General features: G+C 45.2%; 1 protein-coding gene across 4 annotated transcripts in view; it reads right to left on the bottom strand.

Moving 5' to 3' along the window:
* LOC142564432 (transmembrane protein 45B-like) overlaps nt 1–20,761 on the bottom strand; it is a 28,891-nt gene extending 8,130 nt beyond the window's left edge. The window contains exons 1-2 of one of the 4 annotated variants that reach the window (XM_075675430.1): nt 6,871–7,131; nt 425–487 (exon numbers count right to left, since the gene is read on the bottom strand). The gene's annotated coding sequence lies outside the window, so the exon portion shown is untranslated. Of the gene's footprint in view, nt 1–424; nt 488–6,870; nt 7,132–10,546; nt 10,701–20,640 lie in introns of those variants that run through there. The other 3 variants (XM_075675432.1, XM_075675433.1, XM_075675431.1) reach the window with 3 other exon arrangements.
* Between the last annotated feature and the right edge of the window lie 7,113 nt (nt 20,762–27,874).

Raw genomic sequence — 27,874 nt, 5'->3', positions numbered from 1 at the left:
TTCGCAGTGGAGGAAAAGAACAAGGAAGCTTACCAGCAAGTACGCGGCCTCTAAGGTGAGCAACACAGCAACAAAGAACGTCAAGCGGAAAGTCAGAGAGGCTGAAATAAACTCGTGGGTGGCGGCAATGGAAAAGAAACCTGCCATGAGTAACTGCTTAAGAGGAAGAAACGAAATCCGGAAAGAAACAATTTATGGTAACTCAAAGGGAAGCTCATTACTTTTCGAAACGAGTACTTTGGATATATATATATATATATATATATATATATATATATATATATATATATATATATATATATATATATATATATCCTGTAATTAACTTTGCATGTTCACGCTTCTTTCTTCCCCTGCAGAAGTCTAGGCACCGGTGTTTTGATGTATGTCGTGTGTATGATGTATGTACGCGTGACATTCTTACCGTGGGCTAGAAATTCAAATAACAAGGAGCATCGCTTTGTTTTTCCTCCCCGATTTTGATTTTCTGTGAGAGAAAAAAAATAGAGAACAAAAAAGTTTTTTTTAACGCTTTGTTGTTATTTTTTGCGAGCTATTAAATCACCAAATAATTTACGACAGCAACAAAACACGAATACGGAGAAAGAGAACCCGAAAACTTCTTATATCGTTACTCCTTTACAGAGGAGGTCCATGACCTTTTCGGCGAATACCTGAGCCCGCCCCCCTCCCTCCTGCCACCTCGCCGCCGAAAATTATTTCGCCCTACTCGCGTCTACACTTCGACAGAAGCGTACTTACATTCAGGAAGTGTTGGATCTGTGTCCTATGGTCGACGACAAAAAAAAGATGTCCATCAGCTACGATGAGGATGCGACATGTATGCTCATGTATGCGACAACGTGTCCACAGTTGTTGAGGAAATGAAGAATGCTTCCGGTTCAAGTATGCCAAGAGCCGCGGAATCCCGCACACCTTCGCCCTATTAATCAGCGCCTAGGCGCGACTTCATTGTGTCGACATGACCCGCGTTAGACGCCCTATGCGGACAAAGTCAAGCGCATACTTTGACCGCAGCTTGAGACCGCAATTACCGTATATAAATGTCAGCCCGAGATAGCCATCCTTTCGTCGGCGTGCTTTCGGAACTGCCGTTCTAGCGGTCAAATTTATTCAGACTGTCATCGGACGAGAATTTGCGAACTCTGGCCTTCAGCCAGTACGCTGTTTGTTATACTTCGGCCGACGCCCGACAAAGCCCCGCGCCGTTTTAAAAGTCTGGCCGCCTACGTCAAGATTCCGACTGAGTTGGACTGAGTCCGACTAAAGCCCCTTAAACTTCGTAAAGTGGTGCCACGCTTTGAAGAATGCCGCCTCCTCCTCGCGCGCTCTGGCCGAGGCCGACGCCGCGTCGCTATTGGCCTAATAGCATCACGTGGGCCCTCGCGCCGTGCATCAGCGCCATTTTTCTCAAGAAGCATCTACGGAGTGGCGAGGAGCGCATGTTGGCGCCGTTGCTAAGCTCGAGCAGTGTAGGCGGCGCCACGGTCGAGGAGGGAGCGTCAAAGAGAGGAAAGACGAGGAGGAGTGAAGGCGGAGCAGGAGAGTGTCACTACTTTACGAAGTTTCATCATCATCATCATCATCATCAGCCTGGTTACGCCCACTGCAGGGCAAAGGCCTCTCCCATATTTCTCCAACAGCCCCGGTCATGTACTAATTGTGGCCATGCCGTCCCTGCAAACTTCTTAATGTCATCCGCCCACCTAACTTTCTGCCGCCCCTGCTACGCTTCCCTTCCCTTGGAATCCAGTCCGTAACCCTTAATGACCATCGGTTATCTTCCCTCCTCATTACATGTCCTGCCCATGCCCATTTATTTTTCTTGATTTCAACTAAGATGTCATTAGCTCGCGTTTGTTCCCTCACCCAATCTGCTCTTTTCTTATCCCTTAACGTTACACCTATCATTCTTCTTTCCATAGCTCGTTGCGTCGTCCTCAATTTGAGTAGAACCGTTTTCGTAAGCCTCCATGTTTCAGCCCCGTAGGTGAGTACTGGTAAGACACAGCTATTATACACTTTTCTCTTGAGGGATAATGGCAACTTGCTGTTCATGATCTGAGAATGCCTGCCAAACGCAGCTCAGCCCATTCTTATTCTTCTGATTATTTCCGTCTCATGATCCGGATCCGCTGTCACTACCTGCCCTAAGTAGATGTATTCCCTTACGACTTCCAGTGCCTCGCTGCCTATTGTAAATTGCTGTTCTCTTCCGAGATTGTTAAACATTACTTTAGTTTTCTGCAGATTAATTTTTAGACCCACTCTTCTGCTTTGCCTCTCCAGGTCAGTGAGCATGCATTGCAGTTGGTCCCCTGAGTTACTAAGTAAGGCAATATCATCAGCGAATCGCAAGTTACTAAGGTATTCTCCATAAACTTTTATCCCCATTTCTTCCCAATCCAGGTCTCTGAATACCTCCTGTAAACATGCTGTGAATAGCATTGGAGAGATCGTATCTCCCTGCCTGACGCCTTTCTTTATTGGGATTTTGTTGCTTTCTTTATGGAGGACTATGGTGGCTGTGGAGCCGCTATAGATATCTTTCAGTATTTTTACATACGGCTCGTCTACACCCTGATTCCGTAATGCCTCCATGACTGCTGAGGTTTCGACAGAATCAAATGCTTTCTCGTAATCAATGAAAGCTATATATAAGGGTTGGTTATATTCCGCACATTTCTCTATCACCTGATTGATAGTGTGAATATGATCTATTGTTGAGTAGCCTTTACGGAATCCTGCCTGGTCCTTTGCTTGGCAGAAGTCTAAGGTGTTCCTGATTCTATTTGCGATTACCTTAGTAAATAGTTTGTAGGCAACGGACAGTAAGCTGATCGGTCTATAATTTTTCAAGTCTTTGGCATCCCCTTTCTTATGGATTAGGATTATGTTAGCGTTTTTCCAAGATTCCGGTACGCTCGACGTCATGAGGCATTGCGTATACAGGGTGGCCAGTTTCTCTAAAACAATCTGCCCACCATTACGAAGTTTAAGGGGTTTTAAGTCCGACTACGTATACAGGGTCTTCAAAGCTTGACTAACAGTTATTTTAATGAAAACGCTATGTAAGCGACGTAAAATAATCTGCTTGCACATGCTGGCGGTCTATGTGCCCTTTGGCGGACACAATTTCCGCGTCAAACTAGAGAGTGGCCAAACACACACTTAACAACAGCTCCTTCATTATTTTTTTTCTCTTATAACGATTGCGGTAATGTCTATATTTTGACATCTCGAGGCAACCGTCTTGGAATACAACGTCACAACAACCCAAGAGCCCTCTGTTCGGTCCTCCAGTAGCGTTTCGCTTCCTAGATACACATCTTTGCGGGGGCACTCGCGCAGGCGACGTTGGAACACCACGATGTCAGCTTCCCCTGCAACAGCTGCACAAACTCCTAGCTCACCTTGAACGGAGAACGGGCATATACCACGACGTAACAAAAAAAAGATGAATTACCGTTTAAAGAGAGAAAAAAAATCGGCATATAAAGCGTTGTCTGTTCGAAACAGGTATACGCGAGGTAACTTTTATATCATAATCATTTTTTATTATGTTTCGAAGCAAATTCGGAGCTGCGACACGCGTTGCGTCGCGCTTTCAGTTCACATTGACGACGCACGCCGGATTTCGCCACGTGAAAGTCCCTCTGCATCTGCGTGCGTGCGTGCGTGCGTGCGGAACGCGGACGCCATGCTAGCATTCCACAGCGGCGGTTGTTCAGCCCATTACACCCGGCAACAACTTTTCCGTGGCAGCGCAGCCATAGCTAGGGAGCCGAAGCACACATTACTGCGTATCTGAATGTAGTCCGCGAATGCAGGCAACTGGAATGTATAGTACGTAGCGTACGTAGGACGGTACGTAGCGTACAACAAATCGTACCAATTATTAGTTAATTTTTTTTTGAGTTAAAGATTTATTTCATAACAAAATAAAGAACCTTGCTTAGGAAAATGGTTTCCGTTGCTTACTGTACCGAGTTTTGCCTTTCTGGTGTCCACGTCTGGTTTTCCTGTTCCTGTAGACCGCCAGCGAAACGTCGGCACTACTTGGCGTAGTAACACAAGAATAGAAGATTTGCACGTGCGAACGCGTGCGCGTGGCTCTCTCTGTGCTACCGCAGAATGTTGTCGTCTCGTCGGGCATAGATAATGTGACAACGCCGCCACGCATTCCTTGTGCTCAGAAAAGAAGCGTCACGTTAATATATACACTATACACCCCCGTCACATTCACGTAGCCTCGCAGGCGTGCGATATATAAAGTATAGAAGTCTGTCTTTCATTTCGTCTTCGAGTATGTAATCAAGTTCTTTCCTTGAAACTAGTGAAAATAAAGGTTTTTAAATAATAATTTAGCAGGTTAGGGTCATTTAAGTTTTCTCGTTAGTGTCCCTTTAAGGGAGCAGAAACTGATAGTTTTCGTGGAACTCGTGCCCGTTAGAACTTTTACCATCTCTAGCCCTGAAAACCTATCTAAGCGGTCTCGAAATATATAGCACGCATACGTTACGAAACTTCTGTGTAATCTGGTTGTACAGTCGTAACCACGGTACTTGTAAAAAAAAAAGACACGGCCTTTTTTTATCTTTTTTTTTTCAAGCGAATATAGAGCGCAATATGGCATGGCATCCTATGCACGAGCCGCAAAATGCACAAAAACTAACACGAGGACGACAACAGGAGCCACTCAAGAAGAGACACAACTGTAATATCATCGCACTTCAGGAAACAAAAAGTTTAAACCAAAACAGTGAAATGTGATATTTTTGGACGTGCGTATGTCTTGGTTTGAACTCTTTTCGATTCTTCAAGTCAGTTGATAGCTGAACTCCTTGTTTAGTTGCTCGTGTTATCTCCACGTTAATCTTTGAGTTCACATAAGTGTGCGTATAAGGTGGTGCCCCACCAATGACCTCCGCTCATTGCACTAACTGGTAATACGGAATTATTTGCTGATCGTTTCAGATCTCTGCGACAGCACTCAAGAGAGAGTATTTAGGCTTCATGTTGCTGATGATTAAATCTACTCTAAATCAGTGATACTGAGGCCTCAGTATTTACATTCCAGCCAGTTCAGTTGAATAATCAAGCCCAGTCTCTTGTATTTGCTACCTTAAGCCGCCTGTCCAGCGCTTTCGGAGCGATTTAAAAGGACCACTCGAAGATTTGATGTTAAGCATGAAAAAATCAGGGTGGTGCTGCTAATTGGTTGCACGGCTAGCGATACGGGTTACCTAGCAAAATCTCTCGGGACACTGAAAGACACTGACAAATGAATGTGATGATGATGATGGTGGTGATGATGATGATGATAATGATAATGATGATGGTGGTGGTGGTGGTGGTGGTGGTGGTGGTGGTGGTGGTGGTGGTGGTGGTGGTGACGATGTATAAGATGAAGATATCTGCTATGTAACGGGGCAGTGTCACATGCCAATAAACTCGTTCTTTTGACAAATGCTCCTCAATACTTCTCTAAAGCTTTTGATCGCGTTCCTCATCCCAGGCTTCTAATCAAACTAACACACTTAAATATTCACCCTAACGTTCTTGCATGGATTAAAGATTTCCTCTCCAACAGTCAACATTCACCTGTGCTAATGGCTGTAACTGCTCTTCTGTTCATTTAACATCTGGAGTCCCCCAGGACAGCGTACTTGGTCCCCTACTTTCCTTAATTTTATAATGATCTACCCAAATGTGTCTCATCTCGAATTCGATTATTCGCAGATGATTGTGCAATATATCGTAATATTAGTCATGACTTTGACCGACTTTCCTTACAAACTGATCTTGATGCGGTGACCGCTCGGTGTTCCTCATGGTTAATGTCTTTGAATACGTCTAAAACCAAGCTAATGTCATTTGCCAACCATTTCACTCGACTTCCTACCGCCTACTTTCTCAATAATGCGAGCGTAGAACTTGCGCCAACATACAAGTATCTTGGCCTTCATCTTCAGTCTGCCTTAACTTGGTATTACCATATTAACACTGTCTTAGCATCAGCTAACCGCGCACTCGGTCTTAAGCGTAACCTCGAGCACGCACCTTCACACTTAAAGAAACTTGCTTATATCACGCTGATCCGCCCAAAAATTGAATATGCTTCTGCCATATTGGATCCCGATCAAGCATACATAATCAACAACATTGCATCTCTGCAAAACCGCGCTGTTCGCTTCATCTTTTCCGATTATTCACGCTTCACCAACGTCACATCGTTAAAACAACGTGCCGAGTTGGAGTCACTATCACGTCGACGCCAGTTCGCTCGCCTAACCTTATTTCATTAACTTCATCACCAATCCACGCTTCACAATGACTTCTTTTCACCACCCCCTGCAGTCTTCCCGCGCCGTGACCACGCTAACAAAGTAAAACGCATAACGTGCCGCTCATCGCTCTATGGAAAATCATTTATTCCTCGCACAACAACACAATGGAATAACCTACCATCACGCGTAGCTCCTGAAGTTAACTTACCATCTTTCCAAAGCTTGTTGCAAGAAAACGGATAGTGGTAGCAGATTAGTTATTAGTTTTTGTTATATGTACATATTAAGATACTGTGTGAAAAAGTTATGGTGTTTTCATGACTTAGTGCATATATCCCTTGTTCATATCTATCTACATAATGCTCCTTGTGTGTGTGTGGGGGGGGGGGGGTGTTTATTTCGTGTAGTTTCATTTATTGTGTATATTTCATGTTTGGGCCCCTTCCCCCCCCCCTATGTAATACCCTCGCTTGAGGGCCCTTAGGGGTAATGTAAATAAATAAATAAATAAATAGATAAATAAATACTCGCGTCTACACTTCGACAGAAGCGTACGTACATTCGGGATGCGTTGGCTCTGTGTCCTAATGTCGACGATTAAAGAAAAGATCTCCGTCAGCTACGCTGAGGATGCCTCTAGCCCGCTCGAGTAAGCGACAACGTGTCCACAGCTGTTGAGGAATCGGTGAATACCTCCGGTTCAAGTACGCAAGAGCCGCGGAATTCCGCACATCTTCGCTCTATTAATCAGTGCCTCGGCGCGACTTCATCGGGTCGAGATGATCCGCGTTAGAGGCCCTATGCGGAAGAACTCTAGCGCATACTTCGACCGCAGTTTGAGACCGCAATTACCATACGTAAATGTCAGCCCGATATCGCCATCCTTTCGTCGGCGCGCTTTCAAAACTGCAGTGCCAGCGGTCAAATTTATTCAGACTGTCGTCGGACGAGAATTTGCGAACTCTGGCCTTCAGCCAGTACGCTGTTTGTTATACTCCGGCCGACGCCCGACAAAGCCCCACGCCGTTTTAGAAGTCTGGCCGCCTGCGTCAAGATTCCGACTGAGTTGGACTGAGTCCGACTATACGTATACAGGGTCTTCAAAGCTTGTCTAATAGTAATTTTAATGAAAACGCTTCGTAAGTGACGTAAAATAATCTGCTTGCACATGCTGGCTGTCTATGTGCCCTTTGGCGGACACAATTTCCGCCACAAATTAGAGTCCCCAAATGCATACTTAACAGCTACTTCATTATTTCTTTCTTTCTTTATTACAACGACTGCGGTAATGTCTATATTTTGACATTTCGAGACAACCGTCTTGGAAGACAACGTCACAACAACCCAAGAGCCCTCTGTTCGATTCTCCAGGAGCGTTCCGCTTCCTAGATGCACATCTTAGCGGCGGCACTGGCGCAGGCGGCGTTGCAACACCACGAGGTCAGCTTCCCGTGCAACAGCTGCACAAACTCTTAGCTCAGCTCGATCGGAGAACCGGCATATACCACGACGTGACCAAAAAAGAAAGATGACGAATTGCTGGTTAAACATGAAAAAAAATATCGACATATAAGGTGCTGTCTGTTCGAACCAGGTATACACAAGGTAACTATAATGTCATAATCACTTTTTTCTTATTATGTTTCGAAGCAAATTCGCAGCTCCTGCACGCGTCGCAGTTCACAATGACGACGAACGCCGGATTTCGACACGCTAAAGTCGCTCTGCATCTGTCTGTCTGTCTGTCTCTCTCTCTCTCTCTCTCTCTCTCTCTCTCTCTCTCTCTCTCTGTGTGTGTGTGTGTGTGTGTGTGTGTGTGTGTGTGTGTGTGTGTGTGTGTGTGTGTGTGTGTGTGTGTGTGTGTGTGTGTGTGTGTGTGTGTGTGTGTGTGTGTGTGTGTGTGTGTGTGTGTGTGTGTGTGTGTGTGTGTGTGTGTTCGGAACGTGGACGCAATGCTAGCGTTCCAGAGCGGCCGTTGTTCAGCCTATTACACCCGGCAACAACTTTTCCGTGGTAGCACAGCCAATGCAACGGAGCTGAAGCACACATTACTGCGCGTCTGCTTGTAGTCCGCGAATGCAAGCAACCGGAAGGTATAGTACGTAGCGCACGTAGCATAAAACGTAGCGTAAAACGTAGCGTAAAACAAATCGTACCAATTGTTATTTTTTTCTAGTTGAATATTTATCTCGTAACAAATAAAGAAGCTTGCTGGGGAAAAGGGTTTCCTTTGCCTACTGTTCCGAGTTTTGGTTTTCTGGTGTCCACGTCTGGTATTCCTGTTCCAGTAAACTGCCAGCGAAACGTCGGCACTACTTGGCGTAGTAACCCAAGAATAGAAGCTCCGCATGTGCGAATGCGTGCGCATAGCTTTCTCTGTGCTGCCACAGAATGTTGTCGTCAGGCATAGATGAGGTGACAACGCCGTCGCGCATTCCTTGTGTTCAGAAAAGAAGCACCACGTTAATGTATGTATGTATGTATGTATGTATGTATGTATGTATGTATGTATGTATGTATGTATGTATGTATGTATGTATGTATGTATGTATGTATGTATGTATGTATGTATGTATGTATGTATGTATGTATGTATGTATGTATGTATGTATGTATGTATGTATGTATGTATGTATGTATGTATGTATGTATGTATGTATGTATGTATGTATGTATGTATGTATGTATTCTATACATCCCGTCACATTCACGTACCCTCGCTGGCGTGCGTAATTTAAAGTATAGAAGTTTGTCCTTCATTTTGTCTTCGAGTACGTAATCAACTTCTTTCCATGAAACTAATAAAAATAAAGTTTTTAAGTAATAATTTATCAGCCTAAGCTCATTCGAGTTTTCTCTTCAGTGTCCCTTTAACGGAGCTGAAATTGATAGTTTTCATGGAACTCGTGCCCGTTAGAACCTTTGACGTCTCGTGCCCTCAAAACGTATTTAACCGGTCTCGAAATATAGCACGCATACGTTACAAAACATCTATATAAGCTGGTTGTACAGTCGTAACCACCGCACTTGTAAAAAAACGGCCTTTTTTTTTCGCGGCGAATATATAGCGCAATATGGCATGGCATCGTATACGCGAGCAGCAAAAGGCTCAAAAACTAACACGATGACGACAACAGGAGCCACTCAAGAAGAGACACAACTGTAATATCATCGTACTTCAGGAATCAAATAGTTTAAACCAAAACAGTGGAATGTGATATGTTTGGACATGCGTATGTCTTGGTTTGAACTCTTTTCGATTCTTCAAGTCAGTTGATAGCTGAACTTCTTGTTTAGTGGCTCGTGTTATCTCCACGTTAGTCTTTGAGTTCATATAAGTGTGCGTATAAGGTGGTGCCCCACCAATGACCTCCGCTCGTTGCACTAACTGGTAATATGGAATTATTTGCTGATCGTTTCAGATCACTGCGACAGTACTGAAGAGATTGTATTTAGGCTTCATGTCGCTAATAATTAAGCCAACTCTAGATATGTGATACTGAGATCTCAGCATTTACATTCCAGCCAGTTCAGTTGAATAATCAAGCCCAGTCTCTTGTATTTGCTACCTTAAGCCGCCTGTCCAGCGCTTTCGGAGCGCTTTAAAAGGACCACTCGAAGATTTGACGTTAAACACGAAAAATCAGGGCAGTGCTGAAGCTGTTAAATCAAATTATCGGATTTTATGTGCCAAAACGACGATCTCATTGATTATGAGGTCCACCGTAGTAGGAGACTCCGGAACGTGCATCTAAATCTAAGTACACGGGTGTTTTCGCATTTCGCCCCCATCGAAATGCGGCTGCCGTGGCCGGGATTCGATCCCGCAACCTCGTGCTTAGCAACCTAACACCATAGCCACTAAGGAACTACTACGGGGGTGCTGATGATGTTGGACAGGCTAATTTGCCGCAAAGCTCGCAAAACGTGTTACCATAGCAAAATCTCTCGGGACGCTGACAAACGATAGACACTGACAAATGAAGATTATGATGATAATGTGTAACATGAACAAATCTGCAATGTAACGGGGCAGCGCCACATGTGACTAAACGCGTCATTTTGACAAACTCTCCACGAACACGCACCGCAGAGTTCGATCTGTGGCCATGGTAACATGTTTCAATGTTGACGCGGGTTTCAGCGTGGGTAAAGGGGCCCATAGGTGGGGCCAAAGAGTAATGGGTGTGCAATGTTAAATCATGGGCATGCAAGATTGTTAACGTTGGTCTTACCTGTGGAACGAAGCCGCTCTCCCAGCCGGTCAGTGCTTGGCTCGCACTCTTGGCCATTCCGTTGAAGTCCGTCACGCAGTCCGGGACTCGCAAACGCAGGAACAGCAGGTAATATGTAAACCGTGGACTGCTTCAGACACCGCTGGCTTCTTCTTCGACGTGGCTCTCGGCACATGCATTCAGCTCATCGCAGCCAAATGCCTTCACCCCTGTTTCGAAGCCAAGCAGTGTCAACCTCCCCCCACCCCCGCCTTCTCTCGTGCCTGTGTGTTACACTATCAGCTTAAGTTGAAGCACAAACAGGAAATAACTGATAGGAACGTAATTACATGAAATTGTGAGGTGTAACCGCTCTGCAGTATGAAGTAGTCCCAAGTACACGTTTTGTAATCTTGATTAAGATGCTTTTACAAATGCAGTTGAACCGGAAACTGTGACGACGCATTATCGTGGTTTCTGAATTGTTCGCGTTTGAACCTATTTTGATCAAGCCTGTACTGCCGCCTTCTGGGTCGCCCAATCCTGCACATGTTGCTGCAGTATGGGAGATACATGGAAACATGGACATGCGCCTGGTAGAAGCGCAAGTACGCCGCTCACGCAGCTGTATCTGTATAAAGGTCATCTGCCTGGTGAACAAAAAATACACAAACTTTCAGGAAGTCGTCCTGTGCACAGGTATAGCACGTATATGCGCAAGAAGCACCCGGGCCACACCGCATTCTAGGCACGATACGCAATTCTGGGAGTTGTTTGAACTGAAGGTTTATCCACAAGGTTAGAAACTTTAAAAACGCGATATGTCCTACACGTCATCGGGAAGACCAGGTAAAGAAAAAGAAGATTATTGGTGTTACACGCAGCAAAATATGTGCCACGTGTCAAGTCGCATCTAGAAAAGCTACTTCAGTATCATGGAGCGTTATGGAGGCGTGGCTGACAAAACGTGCTCCAACCAAGGTGCTCAGTCAAGCAGCCACTTACCGGCGTATTCAGAATTGTCCGTGCTTGACTTGATATAATCGACGCCTGTCTTGAACGCGCCGGAGCAAACGCATTGAGCGTCGTAGGCGCGTTGACGCCAGGCGTCATTTCCATCAAATCGAGCGTGGGCTTCAAGTTCAGATGCATTCCGAGTAAGGGGGGAGGGGCGGGTTAATTCGTGGGAAAGAATCAGACTATTCATTGCTCAGATCATGGCTACGCGATTATCTGCTGTAAATCTTTCCTGGGTTGTTGCGTCCACTCCTCTCTGTTTAACACCGAGAGGCACTGAGAGTAAATGAAATGAAATGAAACATTCTTCTTACCATCCCGACGTCCCGTAGGCCTCATCGTCCGCACGGTTTCCCGCGCAAGCTCGAGCAACCCACTGAAACGATCTATCGCGTAAATCGCGTTGTATGCCGACGCCACCGCACCTTTCCCTCTCTGTTTTTTTTTTCTTTTGTACGACAACTCTCGGCGAGTCCGCACGCGAACCATGTCAAAGCGCGACTGTGGTCCGCCGCGCACAGGCATGCGTGGCATACAGTGGGCCATGATACTACACGCACCATGATACACGCACCAACCCGCTGTATACGTGTGGAGCCCTGGCTAAGGACTCCGCAGCGTGCTTTTCTCGTGCCTGCATTATTGACGCACGGATAGGGTACATCTGTGACGCGCAGTCGTTACTCACCCGCTCGGGCGTAAATAGACTGAGATAGACCGTGTGGCACGGCATTCATACTTGGCTTTATATTAGGTTGGCCGAGTGAAAAAAGAGAAGGCGAAACTAAACAAAAGAAGCGAAGGAGCTCCTATTGTGGTTTGGAAACAGTCATTATTCATTGTTCATGGCAACAGTCCCTCCCCCACCCCCAACTTCATTCGCCTTCTCCTCTCTCCACCCCCTTCCCCCCATAAAACAAAAAAGAAAGTAAAACAAACTGCCACTCGAAAATTTATCTCCAACAAAATTGTCTTAAAGGTACTAGCACCGAATTTCAAGAGATCTTGAATAGAAAATTCATTGAGAGCTTTAGAACCTCCAATGTTTTCGAAAAGGAAGAAAACTTTCGCTTGCAGCTCCACAGATACACCGTGCCGGACGGTATATCACATTGGGGTGGGTGTTTTTCCTCTACAAAGAGCTTTTGCCTTAGTGTTACCCTTTTTTACATTTTTGTGTGTTTGTGTATTATGCTCTACTGCTACCGTATCAGTTGGTCTTGATAGTCGTTTTGGTTTGGCGGGAAGATGATGCTCGTGACGCATGTATCCGTGCACTGCTTGCGCTGTCATGGTTTGTGCGTTTATTAATGCCGGCACGATTTTCTTTATTACTGCAAATCATGAGCTGTATTCTTACGTATGTATACCTTGATGTGGTATTTGTAATTTTTTGTTGTTTGAAAAATTTTTTTGCACCTTTCGGCATAGGGGCTGCACACACAGTCAAGCCATTTTCGTCTAGCTTTCTTTATCTCGCTGACCTTCCGTTTCTCTTCAAACTCCTCCACGGTATCCTCACCTGTCCACAACTCCTCAGTTTTATCATGCTTCGTATTCCCCGCAAGATCACCAGAGAACATAGACATTTCTATGCCCCTGCCTATCATCAATAACACGCAACCATAGACAGAATGCAGCCTCTTAATAAGGCTTATTTTCATGATGTTGATATTTTTCATAACTCGCTGCCATCGTTCCTTTCCAAGCTTTGCCTTGTTTTATCATAGTTTCATACATTGTTAAACTGGCATTCTCCTCATTTTCCTTTTGTATTTACATTGCACTTTGTTGTATCTGCTCTCTTCTTTCGACAATTGATATTTTTGTTCATTGTTTTTTATTATATTTCCTGCAGTGTTTTTGGTTCTGTTTTTGGATTTTAATGTATTCGCGCGCCAGTACTCATACTTTAGAGTTGTTCCTGGGCCCGTTAAATAAACATTATTATTATTATTATTATTATTATTATTATTATTATTATTATTATTATTATTATTATTATTATTATTATTATTATTATTACAAATTCCTCAGTTGTATCATGTTTCATATGTTGCGCAAGATCATCAGAGAACATACATCTTTCCATGTTCCTGTCTGTCATTACCAACACTCAAGCGTCCACAGAATACATACAGAGTCTTATAACGCTTATTTTCGTGATCCCAATATTTTTCATAACTCGCGGGCATTGTTCTTTTAAAGCTTTGCGTTGTTGTGTCATCGTTTCATGGCTTGTTGAACTGCCCTTCTCCTCCTTTTTCGTTTATATTCACCTTGCGCCTTGCCGTATGTACAGGCTTGCTTTGTTTTTTTATTTTAATTATTTTTTTGTTTACATTCCCCTGCAGTTTTTTATTATTTTTTTTGTTCTTAGTATATGCGTGCGCAAGGGCTCTGACAATATGGTTGTTCCTGGGCAAGGTAAATGATCGATCGATTGTTTGATTGATTGATTGATTGATTGATTGATTGATTGATTGATTGATTGATTGATAGTATTGAATTTTCTAAATAACTAAAAACGACAATAAAACTGAAGCACCGTGCACACAGAAAAGCTGGGCAAACAGGCCTAGATAATAGGAAACTTGAATTTAGGAGCTGTCGTTGTCTTTGCAAATTTAAATATAACGACGATCACTACAACCACATTGAATGTGTTCTTCTAAAGAGAGCGCCGAAGATGTACGTGTTGTTGATAGCAATGGCAATGCAGTCTCGAACACTGCGGATTCCTTTGGAGAATATTTCTGTTGTGTATTTGGTGTAAAAGATCCTTCTACCTCAAGTCACCTTCCTTCTCAGTCTGATTCAGTGCGTACGCTATTACTCAATAAAGATCGTGTTTTCAAGTGTATTCGTTGTGTATTCGTGTATTTTTTTTTCGTGTATTCGCGGGCTTATTTCATGCTTGGAAAAAAGTGACAGCTTTACCCGAAAGGCGAAGCATCGATTGAGATAGCAAATTAGTAGACAGCTATACGAAGTAAAGATAGTTTTATCGGCCGTATAAACTTGGAAACTTTCGCCTACTAACTGAATTGACAAGCATGATGTCAGTGCGCACACGCAAACATGAACACATCACACTCGATGAGCGCGGAAACTCGCTGGAAAACGCTGGACGCCGGTGTGAGCAAGCGCGGCAGCAGCGAGCGAAGTTCGCGCTGCCTATCGCTTCAACGCAACAGCCGCGAGAGCACAGCGCACACAAAGATATGAGCCGTCTGCAGATCCCTTTCAAGATACGGCGCGCGCGACCGCACGTGACCGTGAAAGGGGGCACACTTGTTGGTGGAGTCAAAGGCGCCTGCCCCCGTCCTGCCGCGCTGCCTCCCCGCGTCCCACCATATATGGCGCGCGATACTGAGCGGCGATCGACAGTTGCCCTTGCGTCCGGTCGCGAAAGGAGCTGTTGCTGCCGCAGCACAACGCCGCCCCTCCCCTCCCTCCCATTCATCCCCCCACGGCCTTTCAGGCGACGCAAGACGGCGCGTTTGCTCTCCGCACACGACGCGCGGAAACGGTGTTTATCGCCCTTGGATTTTATGCTGAACATCACGGCGACGGCGACAGCAAACATGCGCCTGGAGTGTCCGCCGTGCAGTTACTATCGCAATAAAACACTTTTTTGTCCACGTATTGAGCAGCAGAAAGCTGTATCGGAAGTTGTTTTATGTTGCTCTACAATTTTCTCATTGACACCTTTAATCGAATTATGATATTCTAGAAGTTGATTAATTATTGAGGACTAAATATGTAATTAGGCGGAACGTAAAGAATCGTCTGAGTATCTCCAGACGACGTCAAACAACATTGCCTTAGTTCTGTACAACTTCGTGGCATTTGCATATTTTTGAAGTTTGGCTCAAGTCACGTGGCACACCCTATATAGACAGATAAGAGTGAGTAATTCTCCATGTTGTTTTGTGAAAGGCGCATTACTCTTCCGTCGTACGAGCGGTGTCCAGAACAAAAAAGAAAAAGGGGGGACTGATAATTTGTTTACGAATCTGTCTTATGTCTTTCTCCCTCTGTGTTTCTTTCTTTCTTTTTTTTTCTCTTTCCAATCGACCATTGCCCGGCCAGTGCCAAAGTTCAATGCTCTCAACTGAAAATGTATTGAAAGCTGTAGGACGTCCGGAAGGGAAAATTTTGAAAGGAACCAGAATATATCGGTGCGTATTTTTTTTTAAATGCAATCCTCGTTATACTTGTTTAAATGTGGCGCTCAACTTTTAACCCATTGAGGCTTTTATTTTTTCAAGAGTGAAACTACCATAATTGATCATTTCTTTATGACGTGATATGCGACAATCACGTGATGCGAACGCAGAAATATGCCTCCATATATATTCCGGGATATCTAACTCCGTAAAAGTGATCATTGGTGACATAGATTGTTTACCGGAAGCGCGTTATAGACATCGGATTTCGGGCACCGTAAAGGCAAAGTCCAGCCAATCCTTGTGCTGGACATACTATTGGCAACGGCAGTCGGCCAATGACGTGGAGCCCTTACGATGGAAAAGCTTTCTGAATTCGGCCCCAGCTCTTCATAGAGTATACAATCATGGCCATATTCCAGGTCTTTTCTGAGCGCCTTGGCATTGTTGCATAGCCCAGAGACCGCTACATAAGCAGTAATTTAAGACCACACCTAATTGCAGCAGTAACTAAGCACTGCTGCTAAGTGTGAGCAAACTCTAATGACGATAATGAAGCCATGCCATCGCAACGTATACACTAGTCGCATTCTCTTATTATAGATTTAAAGTTGTCCTTCACTCTGAGGTTTCACAAGCGCACTCCTCAAATGGCACAATTTAAGGCAGACACAAGATAAGCGTTAATCCCGCGTCTGCCTCCTTTTGTTTCGTCTTTAGTTATGAGCCTGCTAATTTGGGGTAGTCGGTAAGACACATTAACACATTAACAGCTCAATTGCCGACGGAGACAACAAAGGTCACAGGACATCCCCTTTCTTGTCACTTTTCTTGTCTTCGTCAGCAATTACGTGGTTAAACTGTACTGGGATTATGAAACCGGGGACGCTTTTTTTTCGTAACCATTCCTCCCACTCGCGTCTGTGCGACTGTTATCTTAGACCGATCACTGCCAGTTGATCAAATTGTATCGCGGACCAGTGGGATTTTATCCCATTGATCCGCAGTCGGTGACGTCAGTAGAGCGCGGCACTGACCACTGACGTAGCGTGAAAAGGCATAGCATCAGTAAAGGCATCGCTACAAAATCGCGACCCAGGAAGCGCGAGCCAACTATAGCCCAGCTACACATGAAATTAAGCGGTCTTTGATATCTTTTCGTACGCAGCACTGCCGGAGCACAACAAAGCGACCCAGTCAAATACGTGCCGTTACCTTGCAAATCTGTGGCCGAGACGGACAAAATGGAAGCCATTCATACCACATGACTGTTAGCGCCACCCAGCGTCAATCACCACCACCACGGGCATTCTTCGTTGCGACGTTCTCATGCGCCTCGCACCCGCGGGAACGTCAGGCACGCCAGGCCAATACCAGTGTATGCTCGCCGCTTGCATCAAGAGTATAGATGAGAACACGCATTGATTGAACAGTGCGCGCTCTCGTGTAGACGTGAATCACGAACGGAACGGGGTCGTCCCATTGTTTTACTGGCTGGGAAAGTGGGTCGGCGGCTTCCGTGCGCTGCCCGCAGGCAGCTTGCCCGCGCCCTCTTTAAACGTATTGCATTTGTTCTACATTAATCTTATTTTTTTTAAATTGTAGGTGGCACCCAGCACAATTCTACTCTTTGAGCTAGATTATTCGAAGGTGAGGACATTGCTTGCTCGAGAAATGTAAGCACCATAACTGACCAATTAAAAACTAAGGTTTAGGTGACAGACCTCTTAACTAATCGCTATTGAGATACATTGAAAGTCATTAAAAAATTGAGCCAGCGAGTTTGGAAGATATATCCACTTTGGCCGAAATTCGGAAGTTGGCACCAGTTTCGATGTATATGCGATCTTAAACTGTGCGACGAAAGGCGCATTGCTCCTAAATTAGTCCTGCGCTGTTTAACGACCTTTCGTTAGCAAAGCTAGTGTATTGGTAATGCATACTTTCTTTATCTCAATTTGCTCGACGAAAAAAAAATCGTGCGTTATTACAGCAGAAAACGAAAGGCCAAGAATCAACTTTCTTAAATGTCACCCAAGATCATTGACGTCAGTGTAGGTCAGGGCAACGTCATGAGTTTCAAAGTATATGTCACCTTGTACTTCCTTGCGGGGAAGGAGTTTTTGAAACCTGCTAGGTTCGAGTAGTTTACGCGCGTAGTGCCCGTATGTGCTGTCAGCATGTTCATGCAAACTCGCGTCGAACGCGCCGTAGTAGACGCATCATGCCGTTGCCGTATGATCGTCGTCGCCGTTGCCACCTTGCTGTCGTCGTCACACACACACGCTCGCGTCATGTACACTCGCCTTGCACGAACACGCCGGTCTACCTGGCAACGCTTTGCAGAACCCCGCGTGATGATCGACAGCCATGCTACCGGCAAAATGCTTCTCATAACGCCGACTCCCACAGCGCGTGCGATTTGCATAACCTATTTTCCCCAAAGGCCTTCTTTAGATACAAACTGTGAGGGGCGTAAGATTGTGGGGCACGCCTCTTTGTTCTTTTTTATCCTTTCATCGGGATCAGACATGACATACAAGAGGCCTCTGACAAGAAGAGCTGAGCCTGTACGAACACTAGGCGTAACTTGCTGTCGAGATTAAAACGCCGGCTGAGCGCGCATCTCGGAGGCACATATGACACAAGGCAGCTGCACCAACCAACACGAAAATTTAACTGTTACTTGCTATCGCGAGTAAAAAACGCTGTGATTGCACCTAGGCGTGCATATTGTTTACAGTATATATGCACACTTGGTTTTACGCACGATACGAACGCTGGGTTCATTGCAAATTCTATGCGCGCTGTATATGCTTGCCCTTACCTTCCGGACACTTTTTTCTTTCAAGTGTGATCAGGAGAGCTGTCGAAGCCACATCACTTTTTGACAGTCACGCACGAAATGTGCTAATATATGCATTTGGGTCATCAGGTACTGAGCGTACGTTGGGTGCGTGCAGCCCGCAGGTGCAGCAGACGGCATACACAGTGCAAGCGAGTCGTCTGCTGCGGCAACATGCCTTCCTATGGCACCATCTGCTACGGTTACATGCCAATACGATTTACATAAACGTCCCTCGGTACAGGTACAGCATACGGACCACAGTACGCTCAGGCTTCCGGGGAGGTCACTTACGCAAAGCATGTCACGTGAACAACACTGCGGGTCTGACAATACGCGTTCGGGCATTGGAGAATAGATGAGCGTCACAGAGCGTACGTGTACTAATACGTGTACTTAAATAACGGCACGCATCATTGACATCGGCAAAGCGTTCTTTTGTTTTTGGCCCCGTCCCTCTTTCTTTCGCTGTTCTGCGCTTCCCGACGAACACTCGGCTTTGGTGAGGTTGTCTTTCTGATATATTTGTTCTAGTTCATTCATCTATTGTCTCCGTATATTAACTGGGCCTGACAGGCACAGAAAAGAAATCCAGATTAGAGGCACCGCTAACTTCCAGCTGCGTCCGTATTGTACTCTCTTACCACCTGTCAAAAGTCAGCTGTGGGTTAACGTAAGCACATGTGGTGATAGATGTACGTCGGCTTTGTCGTCCTCCTTTGTACTTGCTCGGTAGAAGTACTGCTGACCAAGAAGCAAGCGTTTCATTAAATACAACTCCCTCTGCCAGTAATGAACTGTCAGCAACCATCCGATCGGAGTAAATCAATATTTTGTAGTGCTTTCTGAGGCGGTGCATAATGGCTGCGAGCACATGTGAGATGTGTTTATATGTCGCCGTTGCGGTATCTCTATGAAACGGGCCTGCATGCTTATATTTAACTCTATTATGAGGTTATGCCTCGTGGCAACACAACTGAAATAAAAAAACTAAGTACTTTGATATTTCTCTTGATTCCTTATATATATATATATATATAACAACGGAAGTTCACGGCAAGGTGGAGGGTGATAACGATGAACAGTGGCAGAACAAAAATGGCCGTAGAGCCAACGTTTCGACAAAGGACACACACACACACACACACACACACACACACACATATATATATATATATATATATATATATATATATATATATATATATATATATCCTTTCGCCAAAGGATTACATTAACTTGACGTCCTGTCATGGTATGGAACTTGTAACGGATAAATTGCTGCTTTCACGTATTTTTTTGTCTATTTCACTTTATTTCATTAAAAGAATCCCATTCTCTCTGGCAGCTCCGAGTAGCCCGTGCCAGAGTGATCGGCGGATAGCCATCTTCTGTTCCTTTCGGAACGGGCAGTCTAGCTCCGCCTCTTCCGATAAAAAAAATATGTGTTAAGTTTGATTCGGCACGTTAAAGCACATGTAGCCGTTCAACGTGAGCGTTTTCGTGATTTTGTGAAATCGCGTGACACACAGGCGAAGTGGACATGGCCCGAAATTTTTTTCCACCCATCGCGGAGGCCTATAGTGGCAGCAATGGAACAGAAACAGGTTGGAGTAGCTCTATGTTATATAGTGCCTGTGGTTAGACTCCCCAAAATAACAAATTGATTTGGCTAAAACACGACAGTAGAATCGTGGGCTGCCTAAACGCGAGACATTCGTATTGAATTGCTAGAAATTATTGATCGGAACTCATCTTAACTGCGCTTCCTCTCAAGAACTGGTGTCCCTGCGAAACAATCACGTCTCGCCTGTGACCACAATCGTACGCAAGCATTCTCTCTTTGCATCGGTATTTCTCCCTCAATACCCCAACAAGCAATCGTTATCCGTTGCAGTCGAGCAGAAACGAATATCCGAAAATGTCGAAATCCTCGAATCAAGCACGGATAAAGCAGCAGAGAACGTAAGATTTGTATTGGAAATTTAGAATATTCGCGCAACGCCACTTCCAACTGTACGTCCAGATGACGTTACGCTACAAAAAGGCCCGGGCCGTTTGTGTGTAAAGTGCAAACTTACGGCATGTTGTCAAGCTCAGCATGCGGGTGTGCTCCACGCTTCCTTCTCGAAAGCAAATATGTCTAAACTGACGTTAAGAAGACGGCTTCTTTTCTTCGCGCTGGCCACGCGAACACGCCTTGACAGCCTCGTCAGAATGGCCGACCGCCCCAGCTGCGACACATACAGCTGTGACGAGAGCTTTGAGCGCACCCTCTCTGCGTCTTCCGCCGTTACAGCGACGCGTGCAGTGCTTGACAGAGTAGACAATCGTCGACAACCAGGGCAAAGAGCCAAAGGTCAGTGACCCCAAAGTGACCCCTCCCAGAAGGCAATATATACGATGCTCCGATTCCCGAAGTCTACGGGCCTGCGTGATAAACTTCGAAAAAAAAAAAACACTGCGCGCTGTACTCATGACTGTGCACACGTATTGAGCGTTTTATGCTCCGCTCACTGTGTTTTTGGTGTGTCATTGAAGCAAACACCTTTTTAGTATTCCTGTAACCTTTGCCCCTATGCAGGGTAGCAAACCGGAGGCGCGTCTTGGGAACCTTCCTGCGTTTCCTTGCTTCTCTCTCTCTCTATCTAATTAGCATTCGAGCAAGCATTAATAAGGCATCATCAACTTAATACAAAAAAAGACTGCTCGACCGTGACACTTATGTAGACCAATAATCTAATTATGGTAAAGAATTATTGACAAAAGGGTCAAAAATTAGCTGTAGTAAGCTCTTAATTGCTTTTTTTTTGTTTTGTTCTCGTTAACACTGAACCATACTGTGCCGCCAATCCATGTGTATTTTCGCCAACGGATTACAAAGTGTGGAACACCGAAAAAGATAATGGAGACCCAGTTACCTGAGTGATCCGAAAGATGTGAAGTATATATAATCAAGAACGGGTGTAAATGGCAGCCTCAGGTTGAAGTCAACATTTCATCATGAGAACCTGTCCTCGTCACGGTCACGACGACTCCCATTGTCGTAACATTGGTTGCAGTTTGACCTATCTTCGTCAAGATAAAGACAAGACCCTTCGTCAATACGTTGGCTCAAACCTGAGACATCCCCTCGACTGTTCTTTCACCGCAACCCTTCCTGTGGGCACTTTGTTTTGTTTGGGCGGAAACATTTCAGACGCGTCCATTGCGTGTGAAGGGAGAGAAAGGTATAATCAAGGAAAGAAGGCAGGGAGGTCAACCATGCAGACCAGTTTCTGATTCGCTATACCCCACACACTGGGTAAGAAATAAAATATCTGTAGTTTCGCGCGAAAGGCGAAGAACACTGACAGCGATAGCAAAGTTTTGCGTGGCGTTTGAACTCATCGGGACGGTGTGCGACTATGTGCGAATACGTCATGCCAATGCGTGTGCACCAAAATTTATGGCTCATTTAAGGCGCCACGTACGTCCGTGTCTTGTTCCTTATGTTCGTCAGTGTAACACTAAGCGCAACACAATGATGAACGTCCACCAATGAGCCCCGTTCATTGCTTTACCTTTAAATGCTTTAACAATCTGCGTAGGAACTGTAATGGCATAGTATGGAGGCTATACAGCGTGGCAACCAACGGAGATAACGGAGGCACACTAAGTATACTCAGACGGGGTACCGCGTGCATGCTTTGTCTCCGTCGGTTCCCGCACTGTGGCCACATACTACTGTAAATTTGACGTAGTAGTTCTGCGGAAACCTGCAAGGTGGAGAGAAGCAATGAATAAAGGGAAAATGAGATCCACCCGTTCGTAGCAATTGCTACAAAGGAAACCCATACCCGTTTTCTTCAACTATGAGGCTTTTCTTTCGAGGAACCCGTATGGGTTTCCTTTGTAGCAATTGCTACGAACGGGTGGATGTCTCATTTTCCCTTTATTCATTGCTTCTCTCCACCTTGCGGGTTTCCGCAGAACTACTACGTCAAACTCTTGCCTTTGCTTCGTGTTGTCGACAAATTCGACTTCGCCCTGCCATCTGCTAGCCGCCTGGTTAGCTCAGATGGTAGAGCGGCTGACCCGGAAAGGCGGTGGTCCCGGGTTCGAGTCCCGGACCAGGACGAATTTTTCTTCAACTATGAGGCTTTTCTTTCGAGGAACCCGTATGGGTTTCCTTTGTAGCAATTGCTACGAACGGGTGGATGTCTCATTTTCCCTTTATTCACTACTGTAAGTTCAACCAACAAGCCCAACTGTTGACTCTGCTCAAATATAATGACATGGCACAAGCGCCACTGTCCTACCCCCAAAGAGCGCGGTGCCAGTGAAATTATACATTCCCTTCAGATTGTGAGCGCTAGTAAATTTTAGCACTTCTTAATAGTCTGAGAACACTTGGGATAAAAGGTGTGCGCTGTGATTAGAACATGCTTCGTTAGTTTTGATTGCATGCACGATGCGATTTTCAAAAAAAAATTTAAGGAATAATACATTCAAGAACTTAAAACCAGGTCTGAACAACTCTGGTTGTGGAATACTGCATGCATCTAACTTGCATACGCGGCGCAGATAAACACTGTACATACAGAATCAGCAACAGCAACAGTGTGTTCGTCCAGTACAGGATGAAGGCCTCTCCAGGGATCTTTATTTACCCCTTTCTTGCGCTAGCTGATTCTAACTTGCGCCTGCAAATTTCCCCAATTTCATCGTTCCACAAAATTTTCTGCTATCCTCGACTGCGCTTCCTTTCTCTTCCCTCCCTCTGTGTCTCCGTTTTTCTTCGTCGAGAGAGTTTGAAGAGCCGCTGCTAATGTATTCAGAACAAAAACAAGGGATGATGACATAATTTTTTTAACCAGTTGTTAGTGCAGATAACTAAGCAATGTATAAAAGTAGCCACTGCAGAGGAGCCACTGAAAGTGCCAGGCCAGTTCTTTCTGTTTACTGTATCGTTAATAAACGTTCGGAGGAAAGTAACCTAGAAGTAATCGATTACTTTTGAGTAATTGCTCAGTTACGTTGGTGGGGCAGTAATTGGTAATTGGAATTTATTACATTTGTGGATTAAGTAATTGTAATTGTAATCGGTCACTTTTTTTCTGTAATGCGTACAAGTATCGTGTGTACTATAGGTTTTTGTTTGACTTGTCAAGGGAAAAAAGTACGGCTTAGCCAACGCCCTCCTTGAAATCTACGCTGAAGTCTACGCAACAAGACCCGCAATGCATGCAACTGTACCTTATTTCCAACTTGTCAAATTGTTTATTTTTTCGGTTTAAATGCAAACACAGGTTCAATGACCTCACGGTGGGCGGGCTTTTGCGAGTGGTGAAGGAAGAATTGTGAGGCAGAGGTGTAAGTACGGAGTACGAAACATACCGGGGCATGTTTGGCGCTTCAACACGTCACACGGAAACATGACCAACCATAGAAGAGGCTAATGACTCCTTGCTTCGCCGCTGGAAGGTTCGCCGCTGGAAGTTCAAAAGAGGACGTCGATCAACGACCTTTGCAAAGTGCTTGCCCTGTCCATATGCGTCGATAGAAAAAAGAAGTATACATATATCGAGTTGGACATTTCGCGTGGGCCGGGCTCACAGCTGCGGATTTGAAATTTTACGCTGAAAGGGGCAAGCCTAATGCCACGCTCTGTTCGACACGCTTCAGCACATTTACGCCAGGCGTCGTCTGCTTTGACGTAAAGCCTTTACTTTGACGGGGAGGCGTCGTGTAGTCGCCCGGAAGAGGTCGCTCGGGAAACGTCCGCGTCCGTCTGCTGCTCTTTTTTGAGACGGCGCCCTCCCGTAAACAGACGACAAGGTGTCGGACCGCAAAAGGAAAACGTTCGACGATTTCAATGCACCGTACCCTTCTCTTACCTCCACCCCCCCCCCCCCCACACACACACACGCCCTCAAGTAAACAGCATAAAGATAGATAAATGACGGCAGGCTATAACAAAGAACTCCAACGCGTCTTTACGGTTACGTCCGTCAATCGATATTCTGTGGAAAGGTTCCCAAAGAAAAGCGCTTTAAGTTACAGGAAGATACGCCTCAGAAATCTAACGCCTCAGAAATCTCATCATCATCATCATCAGCCTAGTTACGCCCACTGCAGGGCAAAGGCCTCTCCCATACTTCTCCAACTACCCCGGTCATGTACTAATTGTGACCATGTCCCTGCAAACGTCTTAATTTCATCCGCCCACCTAACTTTCTGCCGCCCCCTGCTACGCTTTCCTTCCCTTGGAATCCAGTCCGTAACCCTTAATGACCATCGGTTATCTTCCCTCCTCATTACATGTCCTGCCCATGCCCATTTCTTTTTCTTGATTTCAACTAAGATGTCGTTTACCCGCGTTTGTTGCCACACCCAATCTGCTCTTTTCTTATCCCTTAACGTTACACCCATCATTCTTCTTTCCATAGCTCGTTGCGTCGTCCTCAATTTCAGCAGAACCCTTTTCGTAAGCCTCCAGGTTTCTGCCCCGTACGTGAGTACTGGTAAGACACAGCTGTTATAGATATTTCTCTTGAGGGATAATGTTAACCTGCTGTTCATGATCTGAGAATGCCTGCCAAACGCACCCCAGCCCATTCTTATTCTTCTGGTTATTTCAGTCTCATGATCCGGATCCGTGGTCACTACCTGCCCTAAGTAGATGTAGTCCCTTACCCCTTCCAGTGCTTCGCTACCTATCGTAAACTGCTGTTCTCTTCCGAGCCTGTTAAACAATATTTTAGTTTTCTGCAAATTAATTTTCAGACCCACCCTTCTGCTTTGCCTCTCCAGGTCAGTGAGCATGCATTGCAATTGGTCTCCTGAGTTACTAAGCAAGGCAATATCATCAGCGAATCGCAAGTTGCTAAGGTATTCTCCATCAACTTTTATCCCCAATTCTTCCCACTCCAGGCCTCTGAATACCTCCTGTAAACATGCTGTGAATAGCATTGGAGATATCGTATCTCCCTGTCTGACGCCTTTCTTTATAGGGATTTTGTTACTTTCTTTGTGGAGGACTACGGTGGCTGTGGAGCCGCTATAGATATCTTCCAGTATTTTTACATATGGCTCATCTACACCCTGATTCCGTAATGCCTCCATGACTGCTGAGGTTTCGACTGAATCAAACGCTTTCTCGTAATCAATGAAAGCTATATATAAGGGTTGGTTATATTCTGCACATTTCTCTATCACTTGATTGACAGTGTGAATATGGTCTATTGTTGAGTAGCCTTTACGGAATCCTGCCTGGTCCTTTGGTTGACAGAAGTCTAAGGTGTTCCTGATTCTATTTGCGATTACCTTAGTAAATACTTTGTAGGCAACGGACAGTAAGCTGATCGGTCTATAATTTTTCAAGTCTTTGGCATCCCCTTTCTTATGGATTAGGATTATGTTAGCGTTCTTCCAAGATTCCGGTACGCTCGAGCGTATGAGGCATTGCGTATACAGGGTGGCCAGTTTCTCTAGAACAATCTGACCACCATCCTTCAACAAATCTGCTGTTACCTGATCCTCCCCAGCTGCCTTCCCCCTTTGCATAGCTCCTAAGGCTTTCTTTACTTCTTCTGGCGTTACCTGTGGGATTTCGAATTCCTCTAGGCTATTCTCTCTTCCACTATCGTCGTGGGTACCACTGGTACTGGATAAATCTATGTAGAACTCCTCAGCCACTTGAACTATCTCATCCATATTAGTAACGATATTGCCGGCTTTGTCTCTTAACGCACACGTCTGATTCTTGCCTATTCCTAGTTTCTTCTTCACTGTTTTTAGGCTTCCTCCGTTCCTGAGAGCCTGTTCAATTCTATCCATATTATAGTTTCTGATGTCCGCTGTCTTACGCTTGTTGATTAACTTAGAAAGTTCTGCCAGTTCTATTCTAGCTGTAGGGTTAGAGGCTTTCATACATTGGCGTTTCTTGATCAGATCTTTCGTCTCCTGCGATAGCTTACTGGTTTCCTGTATAACGGCGTTACCACCGACTTCTGTTGCGCACTCCTTAATGATGCCCATGAGATTGTCGTTCATTGCTGCAACACTAAGGTCCTCTTCCTGAGTTAAAGCCGAGTACCTGTTCTGTAGCTTGATGCGGAATTCCTCTAGTTTCCCTCTTACCGCTAACTCATTGATTGGCTTCTTGTGTACCAGTTTCTTCCGTTCCCTCCTCAAGTCTAGGCTAATTCGAGTTCTTACCATTCTATGGTCACTGCAGCGTACCTTGCCGAGCACGTCTACATCTTGTATGATGCCAGGGTTCGCGCAGAGTATGAAGTCGATTTCATTTCTAGTCTCACCATTCGGGCTCCTCCACGTGCACTTTCGACTAACCCGCTTGCGGAAAAAGGTGTTCATTATCCGCATATTATTCTGTTCTGCAAACTCTACTAATAATTCTCCTCTGCTATTCCTAGAGCCTATGCCATATTCCCCCACTGACTTGTCTCCAGCCTGCTTCTTGCCTACCCTGGCATTGAAGTCGCCCATCAGTATAGTGTATTTTGTTTTGACTTTACCCATCGCCGATTCCACGTCTTCATAAAAGCTTTCGATTTCCTGGTCATCATGACTGCATGTAGGGGCATAGACTTGTACCACCTTCAATTTGTACCTCTTATTAAGCTTCACAACAAGACCTGCCACCCTCTCGTTAATGCTATAGAATTCCTGTATGTTACCAGCTATTTCCTTATTAATTAATCAGGAATCCGACTCCTAGTTCTCGTCTCTCTGCTAAGCCCCGGTAACACAGTACATGCCCGCTTTTTAGCACTGTATATGCTTCTTTTGTCCTCCTAACCTCACTGAGCCCTATTATATCCCATTTACTACCCTCTAATTCCTCCAATAACACTGCTAGACTCGCCTCGCTAGATAGCGTTCTAACGTTAAACGTTGCCAGGTTCAGATTCCAATGGCGGCCTGTCCGGAGCCAGGTATTCTTAGCACCCTCTGCAGCGTCACAGATCTGACCGCCGCCGTGGTCAGTTGCTTCGCGGCTGCTGGGGACTGAGGGCCGGGGTTTGATTGTTGTATTCATATAGGAGGTTGTGGCCCAGTACTGCACCAGGGTGGCCAATCCTGCTCTGGTGAGAGAGTGCGTTACCGGTTCTGGTCACCGGGATCAGGCCGCACTCCAGGCCTGTTTGTGCAATTTTCTCAACACACGTTTTTTTTTTTTTGTATTTTCCGGTGGAGAATTGCGCTGCACCGGGATTTGAATCACGATCCTTTTGCACTGGAGACGGATACTCTACCGTCCCCGCAGGAGTTAAATTAAAAATTGGAGAATGGGGTTTTGCGTGACAA

The sequence above is a fragment of the Dermacentor variabilis genome, chromosome 11 (assembly GCF_050947875.1).
Source record: "Dermacentor variabilis isolate Ectoservices chromosome 11, ASM5094787v1, whole genome shotgun sequence".
NCBI lineage: Eukaryota > Metazoa > Arthropoda > Arachnida > Ixodida > Ixodidae > Dermacentor > Dermacentor variabilis.
The sequence above is the reverse complement of the archived record's forward strand: the minus strand, read 5'-3'. Positions and strand labels throughout refer to the sequence as shown.